Below are 7,274 nucleotides of genomic sequence, written 5' to 3'. Positions count from 1 at the left end.
CAAAGCGAGTAACACTCGCTTTACTCAATGAGCATTCGGTTGGTTGCGACTGAGAGAAGGATGAAAAGGAAAAGTCCCCCTGCCCCCCTATACAGGCGCCCCGAATGCCACCCTCGACGCAGAGATCACGGAGACAGAAGTCAGAGCGGCCCTCCTGACTCTCCGTTCTAACTCCACCCCAGGAGTTGACCGGATCTCTAATGCCATGCTCCGCAATTTGGACGATCAATCGATCGCCCAGCTCACGGAGTACTTCAACAAATGCTGGCAGGAGGGCACTCTTCCCCAATCATGGCGTCACGCCAAAATCATATTCATACCAAAGCCCCACAAACCACTTACACCCTCAAATCTCCGTCCCATTTCACTAACCTCATGCCTAGGCAAGCTTTTCGAACACGTCGCACTCGCTCGACTCACCCAACACATGGCGGAGCAAGACTTCTACCCCCACAGCATGGTGGGCTTCCGTCCCCATCTGTCAGCACAGGACGCCATGCTCCAACTCACGCAGGACATTTTCGACCCCCTCATTCCGGGTCACACAAAAGCTGTCTTAGCCTTGGATCTCTCCAAGGCCTTTGATCGCCTGGACCATCAAGCGATCATGGCGGCTCTCTCCCCCTTGAACATAGGTGAACGTATGTACACCTATATTCAAACATTCCTTACTAACCGCACGGCCGAAATTCACTTCGGTCCCCACATCTCCCCCCCATACACCCTTAGTGGGGTCGGAACCCCCCAGGGGTCCGTCCTCTCCCCTTTCCTCTTCAATGTCACTCTCATTCCCCTTGCCCACAAGCTACAAACCATCCCTCACCTTCGGCATACACTCTATGCCGATGATATCACGCTATGGACCACCCATGGCAGTGATGGAGACATAGAGAACACCCTACAGTCCGCGGCTATCCTCACCCAAACGCATGCGCGGAGTATCGGACTCTCCTGCTCACCGGAGAAGTCGGAGCTCCTCATAATCCGCCCCACAACACGAAACTGTCCCACAGCCCCCATCACCGTGACACTGGAAAACCGGCCCATCCCGGAGGTAAACACTCTCCGGGTACTTGGCCTCCACATCCAGAACAACGGGAAAAACACACTCACCATACGGAAACTCAAGCAGACAACTGTGTCGATATCACACCTAATCCGCCGCGTTTCTGCACACCACAGGGGCATGAAGGAGCATGACCTATGTCGTCTCATTCATGCCTTCGTCCTCAGCCGCTTTATCTTCACGCTCCCCTACCTGAAACTCCAGGCTGGGGAAATCTCCACCCTGGATGCCATGATTCGAACAGCATTTAAGATAGCATTACACCTACCCCAAAATACCTCAAACGAAAAACTCTTTCAACTAGGCCTGCACAATACGATAGGGGAGCTTATTGAGGCCCACCGACAGACACAATACATACGTCTCGCGAGAACCACCACCGGGAGACACATCCTACACACCCTCGGTATACGCCTACCAGTTACCGATCCCACACAGCTCCAGGTACCCCGCCTCATTCACCGCGATTTATTTATTAAACCTCCACCCAAAAACATGCATCCCACCTACCACGAACCCCGCCGCAGAGCTCGCGCACGGGCACTCCACAAATACTATGGCACGGAACCGTATGCCGTTTGGGTGGATGCCGCATGCACGGGCGAGGACGCGGTTGTCGCCATCACGAACCCCTCCCTCCAACCCATTGCCACACTTCACATAACCCCTACTGCCACTTCGGAGGAGGCCGAAGAGGCCGCCATTGCCCTGGCCATCACCCGCACGGAGGCGCGATATATACTGTCAGATTCCAAAACTGCCATACTAAATTTTGCTCGCGGGAGAGTTCACGTCCCTGCATTTCGCATACTGGACTCCCTCGCCGCGCACCCGCCCCGCCATGTGGAGCTGATATGGGTGCCTGCCCACTCCGGGAATCCCGGAAACGAGGCCGCCAACGCTTTAGCCCGAGCTTCTCTCAACCGGGCACCGGCGGCCTCCGACCTGGGGTTCTCGCGGGAGCGCATGCACTCATTCAGTGAAATGACGCAGGCCTACAAAGCCGAGCGTCGGCTCTACCCCCCACCTCATCCTTCCCTCGACAATTACCATCAGACACTTTGGAGGCGGCTCCAAACACGCACTTTGCCCTCCCCTTATATACGCTCGCGATATCACCCAGTCCACACGAACCCTTCCTGTACCCTCTGCCACCACCCCAAAGCCACCCTCGACCATATTCTTTTCCTCTGCCCGGCGGATCCTCCCCCGCGGGGCCTGGAGCACCTTACCTCATGGGAGGCTTGGGAGACCCTACTGCGCTCCGAGGACCCGGCCAAGCAAGCCATCGCCACCGGCCGGGCTGCCAGCGTCATGAGCCTCCGGGACATGAACGTTTGAGTGCAGTGGGGCCGTGCGGGGGCCCAAGGACCAACGTGTCCAAAACTCCCTTGTTATAAATAAAGTTTTCATCATCATCAAGGAAAAGTGCACGGGCCTGCCAACTGGCTCATGCCGAGCCACCACCGCTGCCGCGTGCAGATAGAAGAGAGTTGAAAGATAAGAGGACAGAGTAAAAGAGAGAATAAAGACGCGCGTCGCAACAACCGCGTCCGCCGGAACGGACGCTGGCTGAAAAAACAGATACACGGCCGCTGCCCGGAGGCTGCAAACCGAATCGTCACCAGCATTCACGCTATGTCACGCTATGGCAAGTGCGCATTTACAGACGCTTAACAGCGCGGGAGCATGGCCGCCGCCATATTTGGTCACGTGACCATTCCGCTCCGCTGCCAGGGAGTCCACAGAACGCCATCGCCCGTTCGGCTGTACGCCTTGCTCGTCGGTAAATTGGTTTTTGAGGAAAGGATAGGGCGTTTCGCGATGAATCTAAAACGTAGAAAAGCCTCAGCGCCAGCAATATCGAAAGTTGGCGACAAAAATATTGCCGCCAGCTATAGACCCACCGCCAGCTCGGTTGACCGTAAGCACATTTCCACTGGCCCTCTTTTTTCATTTCATTTGATTTATTTTCTCCTTGAACCCGATGGCATTACATAAAGGGAGGCGAATTAACATGATGTATATTTCTTGAGCATCGAAAAAGGTGAAGAGAAAGATACAAAATACAACGAAAGCAATAAAGAGCAAGAAAAAAAAACGCATTAGAAATGCAGAAATACAGCTAAGTGGAATAACAGCAAACAAGCAAGAGCAAGAGAAACAAAAATTACACTAAGGCGAAGATATACACGATACGTCACTCCTCGCATTAGAACTAATTACAGTATGCAGATGACCTCGTAAGCTCTTAATTAATCCCATTCATTTACACCTTGTCCCAGGATTTCAAAACTCCTCGTTCATTTAAAAGTGTTATTAAACTTTACATTCTTTCAATTGTTTGTATTTGAAGCGGTTTTCTTATTCTCTATTTGCTGTTTAAGGCCTTGTCCGCTGTGTAGTGTTTCATGAAATGCGTGTTTCATGCTTCAGTGGATGTATTCATTTCCTATTTTGTGTTGATGCAAGTTTCTTTTTAAGCATTGCCCGACAGTGAACTGCTGTAAACGTATATTTGTACTTAAGTTTTTTTTGCTTGGGGCCCGTGGCCCTGTCAGGCAGAATTTATCTGCCTTTAGCTCCGAGGTCAAGGATTTTTGACAATCCGAAATAAAATTCAATTCAATTCAAATGCAACTAAACGAAATAACAACATAATACAAAGGGTGCAGTTTATTCTGGATGGCTGAAGTTTTAGCTTATTACGGAAATGAGTTCTATCTGTGCATTCGACTATGGTTTCGGGTAAGGAATTCCATAAGACTATTGCATGAGGAAAAAATGAGGTACTCATTGCAAGGGTGCGGGTAAACATTCGTGCTAGATACTGGCTGTGGCTTAAGCGGGAAGATATATTTAGTGGTGTCGTTAGTAGCTCATGTCTGGACCGTGGGTGATAATAAAATGTGTGAAGATGGCACAAACTAGATATGATGCGGCGTGGTGCGAGGGACGGCAAGTCGAGGTCTCCCTTCATTGAGGTGACGCTGGAGTGTCTTGAATAGTTCGAGGTGATAAATCGTGCTGCGGTATTTCGAATGGCTTCGAGGTTTGCGGCGAGGTATGATTGTGGCTGTTTCCAAATGGCTGACGCATATTCAAGCTTTGGTCTGGCGAACGTGAAATATGCTAGCATTTTAATGTCTGGGGATGAGTAGCTGAGGCTACGCCGCATGCAGCCCAGAAAGTGTGAGGCTTCGGGGCAAATGGTGTCGATATGTGTAATCCATGATAGCGATGGTGCCATGTGCGGGCCAAGATATATGTATGATAGTGCGTAGGCAACGGGGGTAGAGTTGAGGTAGTAGGTAGTCATAATCTGGTTGCGAAGGCGGGAAAATGCCATGAATTTACATTTGGTTGTGTTTAAAGCCATAAGCCATGCTTCACACCAAAGTGAGCGTTTAGGTCTTGTTGGATGGTGCACGTGTCGTCTTGGTTGGTTACGGCGCGGTATACGACGCAATAATCAGCAAACAATCTCAGTTTAGATCTGATGTTGGAAGGCAGATCATTGATGTAAATTACGAACAGTGATGGGGACAACACGGCACCCAGAGGGACACCGGATGCCACGCTCGAGAGAGGAGATATATAGTTGTTAGCGCATGCGAACTGAACACGTGTTTTCAAGTAGTGCTCTAACCGTGATAACCGTTTTTGTGTTAAACCAAGGCTGGACAGCATTAGCAACAAGTGATTATGGGGGACATGATCAAACGCTTCGAAAAATATAAACAAAGATGGAATCAATCTGCTAATGGTCGTCCGTGTACTGCAATAGATCATGAGTAAACACAGCTAGTTGTTTTTCACATGAATATAGCTTTCTAAAACCGTGCTGTTGAGGATAGAAGTCAACTGATTCAAGCTGTGCCATAAGGTTAGATGCAATAATATGTTTGAAGAGTTGTGGAAGAATGCTAGTCAGGGATATTGGGCGATAGTTAAATGGTTGGGTGAGTCGGTAACTGTGATTCATGGTATGCGAGGTAGCGCAAAACGGGACAAGGGACGCAGAAATACGCACAATACAGGCGCTATGTTGTGTGCGTCTGTGTTGTGTGCGTCTTTCTCTGTCCCTTGTGCGGTTTTGCGCTTCCTCACATATCATGAATCATTGTTAAATGGGCGTGAGGAGTTACCTGATTTAAAAACTGGTATTATACGGGATTTTTTCCAGTCTTCAGGTACGCTCTCAGTGTCCAGTGATTGAGAAAAGATTAGGCAGAGTATGCGGCTCGACAATACTGCAGTGTTTTTTAACAGTTTGCTGCAGGGTAGCAAACCGATTATTCATCGGTTAACCTCCCTGCCTTTCCTCTTATTCCTCCTCCTCCCTCCCTTCTGTTGATTTCCACGCAGGCACCTGATATTGATGGCGGAAGCGAGCTAACGAGGTTTGATATGTCCTGTGAATTAATTTCTATTTATGTCAGGGGGTGTGAATGAATTCTAGGTGTGTGATTGACTGAGGTAATGTTGGCGGGTGTGAAAACAGGAACGAAGTAGTCGTTTAGTGGGGTAGCGCAATTCTCAGGGTCAATAGTGTCGCCATCGGGATTTGCGAGTTCAATTTGGCTAGGACAGTTTTGTTCGAAAGAAGACGCCACAGTTTGTTGGGGTTAGATCGCAGAATTCGCAGATCGCAGTGAAATGTTTGAAATTTCGTCTTAGCCTCAGCTAGCTTCTGTGGGTACTGTTTTACGAATAAGTGGTACCGTCCCCATTTTTCAGTATTGTTACTCTTCTTTGAAGTCCTGTAAAGACGTTTTGTACTGTTGAGTAGTTATTTGAGGCGTTTATTAAACCAGTGGTTGTTATTGTCAGATTTTACCGGAATTGTAGGAATGTATTGGTTTTTAAGTTCACTAATGTGTTCTTAAACGATTCCTGATTAACATTTACAGTGCGAGATAAAAAATAACTGTGTAAATTTGCCAAAAAACTCATCAAGTCTGTGATTAATTCTTGAAAAATGTGCTCTTTGGTAATCCATGATTAGTTTTTTCGCGGGTGGTTGTTTTTTGATTGCTAATGAAATGGTAATGTGAATCAGGTTGTGATCGCTGATACCAGGCAGGAGATTTATATTTGTTACATTATCGGGGGATGATATGAGCAGGAGGTCTAGAGTGTTATCGCCTCTGGTAGGCAATGGTATCATTTGCTGGGGGTAATGATCTAGCACCAGGTCGGCAAATTGTCTGGAATCGGCAGACGAACCATTTGAGATAGACATGAGAGACCAGTTGATATTAGGGTAAATAAAATCGCCAAATAAAAAGATGGGTATGGCACGAATTGTTCCACGGTGACAAGAAAATCCAAATAGCGTTGGACAAACGGACCAGAAAGAGGAGGAGACAAACATGACGCTGATACTTACAACTGAATTTATTTGAAGAAAAACGTTGTGGAGACGAATCGTGGGCACCAGTCATCGTCGGGTCTCCCCAAATATATTCGGCTGGACGCGCTCAGCAGGCTGGGACGGAACAGCGCTGCGCCGGCCTTGCAGTTAAGCAGCCATAAAAAATCCAGTCTGCGCGTGCTTGGCAGGCGTACTGGGACAGTCGTCGTCTTCTGCTGCCGGACCACGATGGTACACTACAGGGCCCCCCTCTAGCGATGAAGCCATGAGCGAGGTGTGAATGGCGAAAAGCGGATAGTCCTGGCGCAAATCGTACGCGACGAGGACTGGCACGGTCGGGAGGGAATGCAGCGGCACAGTTAGCGATGATGTCGGTGTCAAGATGAGCAGGTTTAAGACGGTCAACTGAGATTGTGTCCTGCCGGCCGTTGATGAGCAGGAGAAAGTGCTTAAGAGCACGCCGGAGCACTTGGTACGGACCATCGTACGGTGGCCGTAAGGGCGGGCGTGCGGCGTCGTGGTGAACAAAGACGTGAGTGCACGCTGAAGGTCGGAGGGGACGTGGACACGACGGGAATACTGGCGTTGACGTGGTGGAACTACACTGCTCATAGCGCTACGTAGGCGGTAGGCGTAATCTGAGACGTCAGCAGGCGTGGGTGGTGAGGGCTCGAAGAATTCGCCAGGGACACGGAGAGTAGTGCCAAACGTTAGCTCTGCTGCACAGGTAGAAGAGTCACTGCGAAGTGCAGTGCGGAGACCAAGCACGAAGAAAAGTGGGTGCTCAATCCATGGCGAAGGAAAAGCGGACGCCAGAGGTTTGTGGTCAGT

This window comes from Amblyomma mixtum, chromosome 5 (assembly GCF_055824585.1).
Source record: "Amblyomma mixtum isolate Tamu chromosome 5, ASM5582458v1, whole genome shotgun sequence".
Classification (NCBI taxonomy): domain Eukaryota; kingdom Metazoa; phylum Arthropoda; class Arachnida; order Ixodida; family Ixodidae; genus Amblyomma; species Amblyomma mixtum.
The sequence above is the reverse complement of the archived record's forward strand: the minus strand, read 5'-3'. Positions refer to the sequence as shown.